This window comes from Sapajus apella, unplaced genomic scaffold, assembly GCF_009761245.1.
Source record: "Sapajus apella isolate SASKATOON/1434 unplaced genomic scaffold, GSC_monkey_1.0 scaffold11, whole genome shotgun sequence".
NCBI classification, from domain to species: domain Eukaryota; kingdom Metazoa; phylum Chordata; class Mammalia; order Primates; family Cebidae; genus Sapajus; species Sapajus apella.
In genome coordinates, this window is record NW_022436951.1 from 30,162,969 (window position 1) to 30,180,164 (window position 17,196).

Genomic DNA, 17,196 nt, shown 5'->3' on the forward strand with positions numbered 1-17,196 from the left:
GGCCTCTGTTCTGTTCTATTGGTCTATATCTCTGTTTTGGTACCAGTGCCATGCTGTTTTGATCACTGTAGCCTTGTAGTATAGTTTGAAGTCAGGTAGTGTGATGCCTCTGGCTTTGTTCTTTTTGCTTAGAATTGACTTGGCTATGCGAGCTCTCTTTTGATTCCATATGAAGTTTAAGGTGATTTTTTCCAGTTCTGCAAAGAAGGTCATTGGTGTAGATAGCATTGATGTAGATAGCATTGAATTTATAAATTACTTTGGGCAGTATGGCCATTTTCACGATATTGATTCATCCTAACCATGAGCATGGAATGTTTCTCCATCTGTTTGTGTCCTGTCTTATTTCATTGAGCAGTGGTTTTTAGTTCTCCTTGAAGAGGTCCTTGGCATCATTTGTTAGTTGTATTCCTAGGTATTTTATTTTCTTTGTAGCAATTGTGAATGGAAGTTCGTTCTTGATCTGGCTCTCTTTAAGTCTATTATTTTTGTATAGGAATGCTTGTGATTTTTGCACATTGATTTTGTATCCTGAGACTTTGCTCAATTTGCTTATCAGTTTAAGGAAATTTTGGGCTGAGAAGATAGTCTTCTAAATATACGATCATGTCATCTGCAGGTAGAGACAATTTGACTTCCTCCTTTCCTAATTGAATACCCTTTATTTCTTTTTCTTGCCTGATTGCTCTGACTAAAACTTCCAATACTATATTGAATAGGAGTGGTGAGAGAGGGCATCCTTGTCTAGTGCCAGATTTCAAAGGGAATTCTTCCAGTTTTTGCCCATTCAGTATGATATTGGCTGTGGGTTTGTCATGAATGGCTTTTATTATTTTGAGATACGTTCCATCAATACCTAGTTTATTGAGAGTTTTTAGCATATAAGGCTGTTGAATTTTGTTGAAGGTCTTCTCTGCATCTTTTGAGATAATCATGTCGTTTTTGTCTTTGGTTCTGTTTATGTGGTGAATTATATTTATAGACTTGCATATGTTGAACCAGCCTTGCATTCCCTGGGATGAAGCCTACTTGATCATGATGGATAAGCTTTTTGATGTGCTGTTGCAATCGGCTTGTCAGTATTTTATTGAAGATTTTTGCATCTATGTTCATCATGGATATTGGTCTGAAGTTTTTGTTTCTTGTTGAGTCTCTGCTGGGCTGTAGTTTCAGGATGATGTTGGTCTCATAAAATGATTTGGGGAGGATTCCCTCTTTTTGTATTTTTTGGAATAGTTTCAGAAGGAGTGGTACCAGCTCCTCTTTGTATGTCTGGTAGAATTTGACTGTGAACCCATCTGGACCTGGGCTTTTTTTGGTTCGTAGGCTATTAATTGCTCCCTCAACTTCAACCCTTGTTGTTGGTCTATTCAGTGTTTCAACTCCTTCCTGGTCAGGCTTGGGAGGGTGTAAGTGTCTAGGAATTTATCCATTTCTTCCAGGTTTACTAGTTTATGTGCATAGAGTTGTTTGTAGTAATCGCTGATGCTGGTTTGTATACCTGTGGAATCTGTGGCGACATCCCCTTTATTGTTTTTTATTGCATCTATTTGATTATTCTCTCTTTTCTTTTGTATTAATCTGGCTAATGGTCTATTTTGTTGATCTTTTAAAAAAAAACAGCTCTTGGATTTTTTTGATTTTTTGAAGTGCTTTGTATCTCTATCTCCTTCAGTTTTTCTCTCATCTTAGTTATTTCTTGTCTTCTGCTAGCTTTTGAGGTTTTTTTTGTTTTGTTTTGTTTTGTTTTTGTTTGTTTGTTTGTTTGTTTTATCTTGCTCCCCTAGCTCTTTCAATTCTGATGATAGGGTATAGATTTTAGATCATTCCTTGCTTCTCATGTGGGCATTTATTGCTATAAATTTTCCTCTAGACAGTGCTTTAAATGTGTCCTAGAGATTCAGGTACATCGTATCTTCGTTCTCAGCTTCGACGAACATCTTTATTTCTGCCTTCATTTCATTGTTTATCCAGTCAACATTTAAGAGCCAGTTGTTCAGTTTCCATGAAGTTGTGCAGTTCTGAGTTAGTTTCTGAATCCTGAGTTCTAATTTGATTGCACTGTGGCCTGAGAGACTGTTTGTTATAATTTCCATTCTTTTACATTTGCTGAGGAGTGATTTACTTCCAATTACATGGTCAATTTTAGAGTAGGTGCAATGTGGTGCTGAGAAGAATGTATATTCTGTGGATTAGGGTGGAGAGTTCTGTAAATGTCTATTAGGTTTGCTTGGTCCAGGTCTGAGTTCAGGTCCTGGATATCCTTGTTAATTTTCTGTCTCGTTGATCTATCTAATACTGAGAGTGGAGTGTTAAAGTCTCCCACTATTATTGTGTGGGAGTCTAAGTCTCTTTGTAGGTCATTAAGAACTTGCTTTATGTATCTGGGTGCTCCTGTATTGGGTGTGTATATATTTAGGATTGTTAGCTCTTCTTGCTGCATTGATCCTTTTACCATTTTGTAATGCCCTTCTTTGTCTCTTCTGATATTTGTTCGTTTAAACTCTTTGTTATCAGAGACTAGGATTGCAACTCCTGCTTTTTTCTTTTTTTTTTTTTTCTCTCCATTTGCTTGGTAGATCTTCTTCCATCCCTTTATTTTGAGCCTATGTGTATCCTTGCATGTGAGATGGGTTTCCTGGATACAGCCCACCAATGGGTTTTGACTTTTTATCCAATTTGCCAGTCTGTGTCTTTTTATTGGGGCATTTAGTCCATTTACGCTTAAGGTTAATACTGTTATGTGTGAATTTGATCCTGCCATTTTGATGCTAGCTGGTTGTTTTTCACATTAGTTGATGCAGTCTCTTCATTGTGTCAATGCTCTTTAACATTTGGTACGTTTTTGGAGTGGCTTCTTTCAGGAGCTCTTGTAAAGCAGGCCTGGTGATGATGAAATCTCTGAACAATTGCTTGTTCATAAAGGATTTTATTTCTCCTTCACTTATGAAGCTTAGTTTGGCTGGATATGAAAATCTAGGTTGAAAGTTCTTTTCTTTAAGGATGTTGAATATTGACCCCCACTCTCCTCTGGCTTGTAGGGTTTCTGCTGATAGATCCACTGTGAGTCTGATGGGCTTCCTTTTGTGGGTAACTCGACCTTTCTCTCTGGCTGCTCTTAGCATTTTTTCCTTCATTTCAACCCTGGTGAATCTGATGATTATGTGCCTTGGGGTTGCTCTTCTTGAGGAGTATCTTTGTGGTGTTCTCTGTATTTCCTGGACTTGAATGTTGGCCTGCCTTTCTAGGTTGGGGAAGTTCTCCTGGATAATATCCTGAAAAGTATTTTCCAGCTTGGATTAATCATCCTCTCTGTCACATTCAGGTACACCTATCAAACGTAGATCAGGTCTTTTCACATAATCCCATATTTCTTGGAGGCTTTGATCATTTCTTTTTACTTTTTTTTCTCCAATCCTGCCTTTTTGTTTTATTTCATTGGGTTGATCTTCAATCTCTGATATCCTTTCTCCTGCTTGGGCAATTCGGGTATTGAAATTTGCGTATGCTTCGTGAAGTCCTTGTGTTGTGTTTTTCAGCTCCATGAATTCATTTATATTCCTCTCTAAGCTGTTTATTCTCATTAGCATTTCATCAAACCTTTTTTCAAGGTTCTTAGTTTCTTTGCATTGGGTTAGAACATGATCTTTTAGCTCACAGAAGTTTGTTATTACCCACCTTCTGAGGCCCATTTCTGTCAATTCATTAGACTCATTCTCCATCCAGCCTTGTTCCCTTGCTGGTGAAGAGTTGTGATCCCTTAGAGGAGGAGAGGTGTTCTGGTTTTGGGTATTTTTATCCTTTTTGCACTGGTTTCTTCCCATCTTTGTGGATTTATCTACCTGTGGTCTTTGTGGTTGGTGACTTTCAGATGGGGTCTCTGAGTAGACCTCCTTTGTGTTGCTGATGAAGTTATTTCTTTCAGTTTCTTAGTTTTCCTTCTAACAATCAGACCCCCCTGCTGTAGGACTGCTGTAGGTCCACTCCAGACCCTGCTTGCCTGGGGTCGCCTGCAGAGGCTACAGAACAGTAAGGGTTGCTGTCAGTTTGTTCTTCTGTTATCTTTGTCCCAGAAGGATACCCACCAGATGTCAGTCTGAGATCTCCTTTATGAGGTGTCTCTTTGGTTATACAGGGATCAGGGATCTGCTTGAGGAGACAGTGTGTACCTTATAGGCGCTCAAGTGCTGAGCTGTGACCTCTGTTGTTTTGTTCAGAGCTGCTGGGCAGGTATATTTAAGTCTGCTGTAGCAGAACTCAGAACCGCCTTTTTTTCCCAGGTGCTCTGTCCCAGGAAGGTGGGTATTTATTAATGAGTTCCTATCATTCTGCTGCCTTTTTTCAGAGATGCAGAGATGCTCTGCCCAGCAAGGAGGTAGCCTAGTCACAGTCTGCCAGCAGAGGCATTGCTGAGCTGTCATAGGCCCTGCCCAGCACCCTGCCCAGCTGCTGTATGAACTTCCTTGCAGTTTTGTTTATACGGGTATAGTTAGAACTGCCTCGGTAATGGCAGTCTGCCTCTGTAATGGCAGATTGCCTCAGTAGTGTCGGACTGCCTCGGTAATGGTGGACTGCCTTGGTAAAGGTGGATGCCCTTCCTCCCACAGAGCTGGACCATCCCGGGTCCAGCTGTGCTTGCTGTGAAACTCTCAAACCAGAGCATTTCAGATTGCTGGTCTTTGTGGGGTTGGGACCAGCCAAGCCAGATCACCTGGCTCCGTTTCAGTCCCCTTTTCTTCAACTGAAAAAGCGGGTGACTCTTTCTCCCAGGCGTTCCAGTTGCCAGTTAAAACAGTGCCTGGATTTGTGTGAGTTTTTGTGTAGAGACACTGTGCTGGCTGAAACAGCCATGCTGGAGACTTGTGGCACTTTTCTGCCTGGTAATCTCCTGGTCTGTGGGCAGTAAAAATTCTTTTGAAGGCGGTGATCACTCACCCTCTGCGTTTTCACTGGGAACTGCAATCCAGAGCTCTTCCTATTTGGCCATCTTGGATCCTCCCCTGTAAATATATTTTCAGTATTCAAAACGGTCCATCACAACCCTTAATCCTGTCAACCAGGATCATTTTCCTGAATCAAGATCAGGAACCCTTCATTAAGCATTCTCTAAAACACATTATTCAAGCCCAGAAAGTTGTTCTTAACCCCTTCCTTCTTCAATGTCACGATCTTGGAAACAAAGGCCAATGATAGTTGTTGATATAGTCTGCTATGTCACCCCTTCTCTGAGATGATAAAGGTAGAAGACCCCAGCTTTTGAATGGGGCAAAAGGCCTGGGGTACGGGGTAACATTGAAGGAAAAACTTTGATTAATATTTTGATATAAATATGCATAAATATTTGTACTAATTATGGAAAACTATGTAACCTAAATACTATGAAATTCTTAAAATAAGAAAGATCCCAATCAACCTCATATGAAAGGACTTTTCTCTGTGATTTCTCACATAAGATTCCTAAAATTTAATCATTAATTACACATGCATAAATCTGAAAAAGTGAAATAATGTTTACCTGCCACCAAAACAATATTATTATTTGAATAATAAACAATACTAATAAAGTATAATTATTTGATATGATTATTTTTACATTTGCATATGGTTACAATAATTTTCTCTGGCAATAGAAATCTCTCATATTCTAGAGCTTGAGAATTAATTATAATAACTGCAATCAAATGTTAGTATTGCACATTGGTATTTACAAAGTACTCTTTAATATTCTTTTGCATTCTAATTTTTTGGAAGAAATTGACTGATAACTTTAAGGGAACCAAAGTTTTAAAGTGAAAAATCACTTTTTTTTTTTCCTAAAATAAAGGATGTAGCTGGGAATAGAATAAGTTGTCCTGGTATTCAGGGAAGTAGTTAACTTATAGCAACTAAATTGTTATAATAACTTCCAAAGCTAAGGATATTTACCCCTTTCATCCTGCAAGACTTGTTTGATATACTAGCATCAGATCCTGGCTCAATTTCACTCCAGAGGTAGATATATTTCAATCTGTTAATATTTTTAGCAGTCTTTGGTTGACTACATACACAAACTGGAGGATGGTTTATTGCATATAAAGTATCTATTTTTAAGCAGTTTTCTCTGTGATTGGTTTTTCAAGTAATTACTTCTATTAAAGTCAAATATTTCATGTCTTCTCTTTCCACATCTATTTGTAACATGGTTGCATTACTTAATTTGTATTCTAAAGAAGACATTTCTTTCCCAAAGGCTTCTATGTTTCCACCTACTTACATTGTAATGATATTCAGAACTTAAACAATTCATCAAGACTCTGACACCTTGCCAGTCTAATTCAGAAAAGGCAGCCATGTTTTAATCAACAAAGCTGAAAGAGAAAGAAAGAAAGAAGAAAGGAAAGAAAGAAAGAGAGAGAGAGAAAGAAAGAAGAAAGGAGAGAGAGAGAAAGAAAAGAAAGAAAGAAAAAAGAAAGAAAGAAAAAAAGAAAGGAAGGAAGATTTCACTTCTTCAGGGGTTTGTTGTATGTATTCTTTTTTTAGACACAATTTCTTTCAGTCAATCTTGAAGTACAGGTTACATAAGAAATATGTTAGTCAAATAACTACAAAATATTGGAGAAAATGGAGCTACAATTTGCACACAATATTTTCATTTCTAACATAAATGAAAGGAATTAATTTTGTATTCATGAGCATGAAATGAGCATGAAATACAGCTATTCAAAAACATATAATTTGGTATATTTATGGCATAATTTGTTCTCTAAAATTAAAAAGTTATCTACTTCATTAAATCTAATGAATCAGTATAATGGGCATTTCCACATATAATTATACTGGAAAGCACAAAGAAGGAGGGAGAGAGAGAGACATACACACAGAAAGAGAGAGAAAGCAGAAAAATTGTATTATTTGACTAATTATTTTCTTTTTTATGGTATTATACATGTATGTGTTAGATTTGCTTCATTCAAGTTTCTTATAGTCTCCCTCTCTCTCTCTCAATCTCTCTCTGTCTCTGCATGTGTGTGTACGTGTGTGTATTCTTATCTCAGAAGTGGGTGGAGAAAAGAGTTGACATAGATATTAAATGTTCAAAGAATTAGGCCAATACAATGAAGGAATAATCTCATATTTCATGTTTTCAGGGCAGATCTGAAAATAACAGGACTGCAGATAATTTTATGATACACAAAAGTAACCATTTTAATTTATTTTCTGAAAATCTCATGTCATATATTCAATCTACTTCAGTAATCTACAATGTACATCACATGTGTTGGTATTGGTCCTATCAGATTCTCAAACACTTACAATTTGGTGAAAGTAGCAGATACACAAAATAACTGTTCCCAAGAACAATTGAACATTTGTCATGAGATTAGAAGACATATTCCTACAGTGTGAATGAGAGAATGCAGCAATGCTGATATCCCTACAAATCAATCTGGCCATGGGTCTTGTTTGGCAAAGGAAGGAGAATATTGATTTAATGTTGGGCTTGTTCAACTTATTTGCATTTGCCAAATGCCCAAATAGGAGTATTAGGCAGACAATTACATGCATGAAAATGGGAATTAGACAAAAACCTCGACTGGGAAGCCATCTCTTGAGCAGACTTAGAAATAATAACAGTTATGAGCTCATAAAGGTGTTATTTTCCATAGAATTTCTTTACACTGGACCTAGAGTTGAGGGAAGTAATTCACTGTGGTATGATAACACATTTCTGCAATTCTAAGACTCACCTTTTATTCATTTTGACATCTTTGAAATTTTCTTATAAGACTGTACACACATACATATATAGATATTTTATGTATACATACATACAGTATGCCTTATTATTGATGTCACTATAAAATCAAGGAAATATAGTAATATTTTATATTTCTACTTGATATAACTTTAAATTCTCTTTAGAAAAAACACAGCTGCTCAAATCAAGTATTTAGGGACAAGTTTTTAATTTGATAAAGGTCTTCCAACTATCCAAACTTTATGGCATGTGTAATTCAAATACTGCAAGCAGGAGGTGGAAGTGTTATCTAGGGAGTCAGCAGGTTGAGGTCTGTTACGGTCTCAATGTGTCCCTCGAATTCCTGTGTTGAAATTAAATGCTTAAAGTTATAGTATTAGCAGGTGAGGCTTTAGGAGGTAATTAAGCCATGAGGATGAAGCACTCATGATTGGGTTTAGAGCCTTTACACAAGACTGTGAGGGGATGGGTTTGTTCTCATCTGTTCTTCCACCATATGAGGACATGGAATTTATCATTTTTTGGCTTTTCTCACCACATGAGGACACCAAGACAGCATCATCTAGGAGGAACAGGCCTTCTTCAGACACTGAATCCACTGGCACCTTAATCTTGAACATCGTAGCCTCCAGAACTGTGAAAACAAATCTAGAAATAAATTTTCATGCTTTTTAGACTACCCGGCCTCTGGTATACTGTCAGAACAGCGCAAAAGGACTATGGCAAACCCATGACATTTTCCTTTAGAGACTCAAAGCTATTGTGACGTTCTTTAATTGAAGTAGTTCCAACCAAGATGAATAGTCTGCATATTCACTATCAGTGGTTTTGAGGAAGTGAAGAAACTGGAGGGAAAATAAAATACTGTGTATAGCACTCAAGGGCTAGCCCCGGTGACTGGGTGGATGCTGCCATTCCATGATATAGAGAATACCAAATAAGCCAGGGGAGAAATTGGGAGAGGAGAGTAATTCAGCCTAAAAATTGTGAATTCAAATATAAAATGAAAGTTAATATTTCTGCAAAAAATGTTGTTGATATATAATGTAACAGCTAACTATTGACATTCTATACAGATCACCTGAGATTGGGCATTCAAGAGCAGCCTGACCAACATAGAAAAAACCCATCTCTAGTACTAAAACTACAAAATCAGCCAGGCATGGTGGCTCATGCTTGTAATCTCAGCTACTCTAGAATCTAAGGCAGGAAAATCACTTGAACCCAGGAGGCAGAGGTGGCAGTGAGCTGAGATTGCACCATTGCACTCTATCCTGTGCAACGTGAGTGAAGCTCCGTCTCAAAAAAGAAAAAAACAAGTGGATAGTAAGAGTTTACAAATGCTTTCTAAACAAAGTTTTGTGTACATATGGAGACTTTACTTACAATAACAGAAAGCATAGCAAGTTTTGGTAAATATCCTTTAGGTATAGGGCTATAAATGTATTTTTATGAAGGTAATCATGTCTTAAAGTCTAGATCCGTACTGTCCAATATTTTCAGATTTCTTATTCTTTACTTTCAAGACGTGTTCCTCCAATATGATAAGGTTGTTCTTTAATTTGAGAATTTGGTCCATTTGTAATTAACTAACTTAATGGGTTAGTTATGGATTCACATCTATTTACCTTTTCTTGTCTTTTACTCTTCCTTTTCTTTTTCCTTTTAACTTTTCTTGGGTTATTTTTTCATTATTCTATTTACTCTCGTGGCTTGGTAGATATATAAGATGCAAGATTATAAGATTGCTTTACTATGTTTTTTAATGGTTACCCAGAAATTATAGCACATGTCTTTGAGTTATCAAGATTATTAATTTTACTACTTCTCATATCAAACAATTTCCTTTAACCACCTTCATTTTCTCTGTCCTTTTCCTGACTTACATCCTACCTCTCTCATGTGTTTTGATTCTTTTTACTTCATTATCTTTTCTCATTATGAGGGTTTACTCCACAAGTCATAATCACCATACTTGTAACAGATAATATACATTCATCTTTATTAATATATTTGCAATTTCAAATGCTCTTCTTTCAAGTTTGCATCTTGAAGCTTTTATCCAGCATCATTGCCCTTCTCCCTGAAAAATATAGTTATTTTATGTAGTTCTACTAGTGACAAATCACATGCCACTTAATTGCTCTAAAAATGTCTTTCTATATTTTCTGAAAGATATTCTGATGGCTTTAACTTCTAAGTTGACGTCTGCTTTTCCCCCTTTGAAGCTGCCATTCTGTCTTCTGGCTTCCCTGCCTCTCTGCGGAAGTCCAGAGTGGCCTTCCTGTAGCCCTTTTCAAGGTACTGTGCCTTTGTTCTGGCTTCTTTTAAGATTTTTAAAAGCAAGTATGTTTTGCAAATCTTGAGTATATGCTTTCTACTTAATCATTAACTTTTGGAACAGTATTTTTTAAAAAGCTGCTTAGTGATCTCTGGCAATTCTCTGTCCCATTTTCAATAAATTTGAGAAAGCAGTTATAGTTACAATACATGAACAGCTGAAGACACTTGTGTCCCACCAGGCTTATTTCAAGCAACTCTTTAATTCACTGCTCTCCAGCCACCAGACCATGAAGTGTCTCATTATTTTCTATTCTCTCTTATTTATGAGGGGAATTTAAGCAGAATCTTGTATTATTTATGTTAAAAATGATCAACCACATTCAAGATTTCTCTCAAATAAAATATATTGAATGTCTTCTCAAATAAAATCAGTCAATAAATTAAATAGTATGCTTTCTTCATAATGTTTATTTAAAATGTTGGTTTGTTTTGATAGTTAAATTATTTTAAATTAAATATTAGCCATCCATATATGCTTTCTGGGTAATTGTGAGGAAAGTCTCTAATTACAAAACAATGTGTGAAACTTCCCAGTGACTGGTCACCAAGTTCTTTACAAGACAGGAATGCGATTTTGGAATGCATTGATGGCCTGGCTGTTCTCTTTGTCCCTAATATGGTAATGTTGTGTATGAGTACACATTTACATGTGTGGTTGTATGTCAGTTTCTTCTAAATTTTTATTTTTATTTTTTATTTATTCTTTTAGATGGAGTCTTGCTCTGTCACCCAGGCTGGAGTACAGTGGTGTGATCTCAACTAACTCTAACCTCCGCCTCCTAGGTTCAAGCAATTCTCCTGTCTCAGCCTCCCTAGTAGCCGGTATTACAGGCATGTGCCACCATGCCCACCTATTTTTTTTTAATTATTTTTAGTAGAGATGGAATTTTACCATGTTAGTAAGGCTGGTCTTAAACTCTTGATCTTGTGATCTGCCCATCTCTGCCTTCCAAAATGCTGGGATTACAGGTGTGGGCCACCGCACCCGGCCTCTTCTAAATTTTTAAAAGTTTGACTGAGAACTCCAGTATAAGCTTCAGCTTCTCTGCAATGAAGAACCTGTGAAAGCCATGTTTTTCTGTGAGTGAGCAGTGTAGTCAGTTCAACAATTGATTTAATGTAAGAGAAAACATTTATTAAAGATAATGTACTAACCTATATATATTAATAAATATTTCAAATATATATAGATCAAATATAAAATAAATAATTAGATGCATAGAAGCACAGGATTACAGAGTTGGCTAACATAAATTTTAAAGATCCACCATTTACTACATATACCTTCAATGCTACACTTTCCACTACAATGAATAATAAGTCCAATGAGTAAATATTAAACTAACGTATATTATCATAATACTTAATACCTAAACCTAACCATGTTTTCTTCTAAATTCACAGCTTGTAGTATCAAATAGTCTCTGGCTCTTATTGTTACCTGTTGCCTAAGCATCCGGAATTTCCAGAGTGATTATTTTCTAACCATTAATTTCACAACAGTAACAACAATGATCATACTTGGTGCATCAATCTCCTGAGAGCTGTCCACACTCCGATTTTCTTACAGCCTTCCTCTTTAAAATAACTGTCTCTCTTTCCATTTGTCACTATAGGTCTAAATTCTAATAACTTAAGTCACAGTGTCAGGTCACACTTGACAATTTACTTTAAAAGTAAACAGGCATCCAAAATAACAAAATACATGGCCATGTGAGAGGCTTGTGATTCATGGTGAATTCTGTACCCTAAGTAAACCCAAAACCTAAAATACAAGAAAATAAATAAATGGAAAAAAAAATAAAAAGAAAAAAAGAAAAAAAAAAGAATCTTATCATGAGTTCCTCAAATTGTTGATATACTGATTAATGCATAACCTAATGACATTGAGAAGGCCTCTGATTTATTTCTGAAACACGAAGTTTTACGGATTGTCTTGCAGGTAAACATTTCAGCCTGTATGTTGCAATCTTTATACAATGATTGTAACCTCTGTATCACACTCTCCAATGAGAAGGGACAACTCTGGTATGAAGCCTTTTTGCCCTCTCCTAAAGTTTCCTGTACACACCTTCCAACTGGTAACAGATTCTGGAAACTTCTAACTTTGTTGGTGTGTCTTCCCAGGTCAGTCCTCACATTTGGCTTCCAATAAATCTTTATCAAATTATTTCTACCTCAACAGCTGTAATTTGGGTCACAATTCCAAACTGATATAACATGAATGATTTTTTTCAACGTATTCTTCCCAATTTACCACGTTACAACATTTTTATAGCTAATCAATTATCACTTAGATTAAAACAAAGTTTTACCAAAATCTAGTGGTACAGTGCTTAGCAAAGTCAGGATTTAGACCTCTGAACACGTCTGGACTGTTTCAAGATGTAAAGACAGTGTGCTTTGCACCATAAATATTTATTTTAAGTGAGCATAAAAATCTCACCTTCGTTTCCAAAATGGTTTCCCTGACAAGAGGCATTCTTAGTCCAAATTAGTAAATGTAAAATTTTAGAGTACAATTTATTCATTATTTAGAAATAACCTATTTTTTCTACATATGCTCACATTTTAGATCTTGTGTGTCTGACTCAATTAAATGATTAAATTGTATTAATCTCAAACAGTGTTTTGGGTTTAGGACATCAGTTTAGAAGTCTAAATGATTTAGTGTATTTGAGTTTAGTCACTAGGAACTTCCGGTAATATTATAGAAAGTCAAAGGAGATTACAGACATGCACATTTTTCAAAGACCAGAACCGTATTATTAATTAACACAAAACTCAAAGGAATGTTGGTTCTTTAATTATGTTAAAAACTGCTGATCAGGAAATGATGAATCAGAGTCAAAAACTTAAGTACGAGTTCAGTCCCCATTAAGCAGCTACTGAATATTTTATCTAAATGTTAGAGTACTTTGGTATGTGATGACAAATTCAGAAAGGTTACTAGTGAACACTAAGATCTCAGAAACAGTTTCATTAAAAAGAATAAAACTTCAGACAGTTTGTGTTTAACTGTGGATTTTTTAAGTTAAGGAAACAGTATCATCCTTGGCTTGCATCAAGGATGGAAGACACTACTAGTTCCCAGTTATGTACAAATCGAATGTATCCAGCCATTGATTGCCAAATATGCCCTAGAAGGCAATATTGCCCTGGCTTGAGAAACATTTTTTCTAGATAAAAGACAAAAAATTTTTCCTAAATTCTTACCATGTGCTGAAATTTTATTTATTAACTCACCTCATATTAAGGTATTTGATACATTGTATGTTTAACTAGGGTCTAACCTGCATTTTTTTAAAAGCTGCATTTCTCTGCTACAACAAGTGTCTAACCGTAAAAATTATTCAACCCTTCTTGCCTAGGAATCACCTGTTCCAAAAATTAGTGTCCCAGGTAGCACTAATCAATCTTTCTCTAATGGGCAACAGCGCTCTGCTAAAAATTCTGCATTAGTGAAGTAAAATCCCCGGTTGTAAGTATAGTCGTCCCTCAGCATCCATAGGGGATTTTCTAGGACCTTCCACAGATACATAAACCCACTGATGCTCAAGTTTATATAAAATGACATAGTATTTGCATATAACCTCTGCACATTCTCTTTTTACTAATTTTGTATTAAGTATTATAAGCAATCTAGTTAGTACTAATAGTTTTTACTAATTGTATTAACTATTGTAAGTAATCTAGTTGGTATACTCAATACCATATTATTAGGCATTATATCATAAATATTATAAATATTATATATTATAAATATTATATTGTAATACCTAATACAATGTAAATTCCTCAGAAATATTTGTTTAAGGAATTCTTTAGGGAATAATACATTGCATAGGGAATTGTATTGTTTAGGGAATAACGACAAGAAAAATGTCTATACATGTTCAGTGCAGACTCAACCATCCTTTTTGTTGAACATTCTCTTTAATTATATATATGTATATGTATTATATATGTGAAATTCTGAATATATAGGGGTTACACAGGAAGTTTTGTTACATGAATATATTGCCTAGTGATGAAGACTGGGCTTTTTGTATAACCATCAACCAGATAGTATACATTGCACCCATAAGGTAATTTATCAGCCCTCACTATCTTCCCACCTCTCACCTTTCCAAGTCTCTAATATCTATTATTCCTTTCTCTATGTCCATTTGTACAGATTATTTCACTCCCATTTATAAGTGAGAATATACTGTATTTGATTTTTTGTTTCTTAGTTACTTCACTTAAGATAATTGCCTCCAGTTCTATCTATATTACTGCAAAAGATAGGATTTCATTCTTTTTATGGCTGAGTAGTATTCTATTTTATATATATATGTATGTATGTATAATTGTATATATACTTATATATGTATAGTAATATATACTTATATATGTATAGTTGTTTATATACTTATATAGGTATAGTTGTTTATATACTTATATATGTACAGGTATTGATCGACTTACCACCTATGCAACTTACGACCATTCGACTTTACGACCACAATTGCTAGCCACAACTGCTGTGTATCTGGCAGCGCAAACGTTGCCCAGCTGGGCATAAGACAGTGCGGACCAGCTTCCGGCAGCACAACCATCTCCGCGTGCACCATTTCAACTGTACATATAGCCTACTCTACTTACGACCAAATCGTGTTACGACCAGTCTGCGGTCCCGACCGTGGTCGTAAGTTGAGCACTAGCTGTATGTGTGTACATATGTATATTCATATATGTACTTACACATGTATGCATATAAGTATGTATACATATATGTGTATATATACATGTGTTTGTGTGTGTGTGTTTATGTATATTATAATAGGTTGATTCCATATTTTGGCTATTGTGAATAGTACTGATGTAAATATATAAGTGCAAATATATTTTTGATATGATTATGTCTTTTACTTTGAGTAGATACTCAGCAGTGGGATTGCTGGATTAAATGACAATTCTATTTTTAGTTCCTTGAGAAATCAACATACTATGTTCCAGAGTGGCTGTACTAATTTACATTCCCATCAACATTGTGTAAGTGTCCCCTTTTCTCTGTCTCCTCTCCAACATCTATTACTTATTGACTTTTTAATAATAACCATTCTGACTGGTTTAAGATGGTATCTCATTTTTGTTTTAGTTTGCAGTTCTCTGATGATTAGTGATATTAAGCAATTTTTTTCTATGCTTGTCAGCCATTTGTGTCTTATGAAAAATTGTTGTTCATGTCATCTGTCTACTCTTTGATGGGATTCTTCATTTGTTGTTGTTGTTGTTGTTATTGTTGTTGCTCAGTTGTTTAGTTCCTTGCAGATTCCGGATATGTCTTTTCCTGGATGAGTAATTTTCAAATATTTTCTCCCATTCTGTATGTTTTCTGTTCAACCTGTTGAATATTTCTTTTGATATCCAGAAGTTTTCATTTTAATCAAGTACCACTTGTCTATTTTTGTTTTTGTCATGTTTACCTTTGCGGTCTTAGTCATGAATTCTTTGCCTAGAGCAATGTCCAGAAAAGTTTTTCCTAGCTTTTCTTCTAGTGTTTCTCTACTCCTAGATCTTGAAATTAAATCTTTGATCAGTCTTGAGTTTAATTATTTTATGTCTATAATTTTATAATTATTTCATAACTTTATATTAAGAGATATGAGTCTAGTTGATTCTTCTTTGTATGCCTATCTTTTTCCCAGCACCATTTATTGAACACAGTGTCATTTCCCAAGTGTATGTTTTTGTTAAGTTTGTCAAAGATCAGTTGGCTATAGGCATGTGGCTTTATTTATGGGTTCTCTATTCCGTTCCATTATCTATTGGTCTACTTTTGTAACAGAAAAATGATGTTTTGGTTACTACAGCCCTATGGTATAATTTGAAGTCAGGTAATGTGATGCCTCCAGCTTTGCTATTTTAGCTTAAGATTGCTTCAGTTATTCTAGCTCTTCCTTGGCTCCATATGAATTTTATAATTTTTTTCTATTTATGTGAAAAGCATGTTGGCATTTTGATTTGAATTGCAATTAATCTGTAGATTTATTTGGGTAGAATGTTTTTTTTTTTTTTTTAACAATATTGATTCTTCCACTTCGTGAGCATGAGACTCTTTTGCATTTGTTTATGTCATCTATGATTTCTTTCATCAATGTTTTATGGTTTTCCTTGTAGAGATATTTCACCTCCTTGGTTAATGTATTTCTAGGTACTTTTTATGTGCAGTTATTATAAATGAGATTGATTTCTTGAGTTGGTTCTCAGCTTGATTTTTCTCAGTGCACATAAATGCTACTGACTTTTTGTACATTAATTTTTGTATCCTGAAACTTTATTGAATTCACTTATCAAATCTATGAGTTTTTTTAGTGTTTTCTAGGATTAGGATTATATCATTTGTGAAGAGGAATGATTTGAATCCTCTTTCTCCAATTTGGATGCCTTTTATTTCTTTCTCTTGTCTGATAGCTGTCACTAGGACTTCCAGTACCATGTTGAATAGAAGCTGTGAAAGTGAGCATCCTTATCTTATTCCAGTTCTTAAAGAGAATAATGTCAACTTTCCCTCATTCAACATGATATTGGCTGTGGATTTGTCACATATGGCTTTTATCATTTTTAGGTATGTTCATTCTATGCCTAGTTTGTTGAGAATTTTAATCATAAAAGACGCTGATTTCTATCAAATGTTTTTTCTGCATCTATTGAGATGATCATACTGTTTTTCTTTTTAATTCTGTTGTGTAATGAATCACATTTATTGATTTACTTATGTTGAATCATCCTTACATCCCTGGAATAAAACTCATTTGATTATGGTGTGTTAGTTTTTGATGTGCTGTTGGATTTGGTTTACCAGTATTTGTTTGAGGATTTTGTATCTATGTTCATCAGGAATAGTGCCCTGTAGTGTTTTGTTGTTGTTGTGCCCTTGCTTGATTTTGACGTCAGCATGATGCTGGCTTCACAAAATGAGTTCAGAAGGATTTTTTCCCCTTGATTTTGTGGAACAATTTCAGCATAATTCGTATCAGTTCTTCTTGGAATATCTGGTCGAATTTGGCTCTAATGCAATCTGTTCCAGGGATTATTTGTGTTGGGAAATTTTTTTAAATAACTGGCTT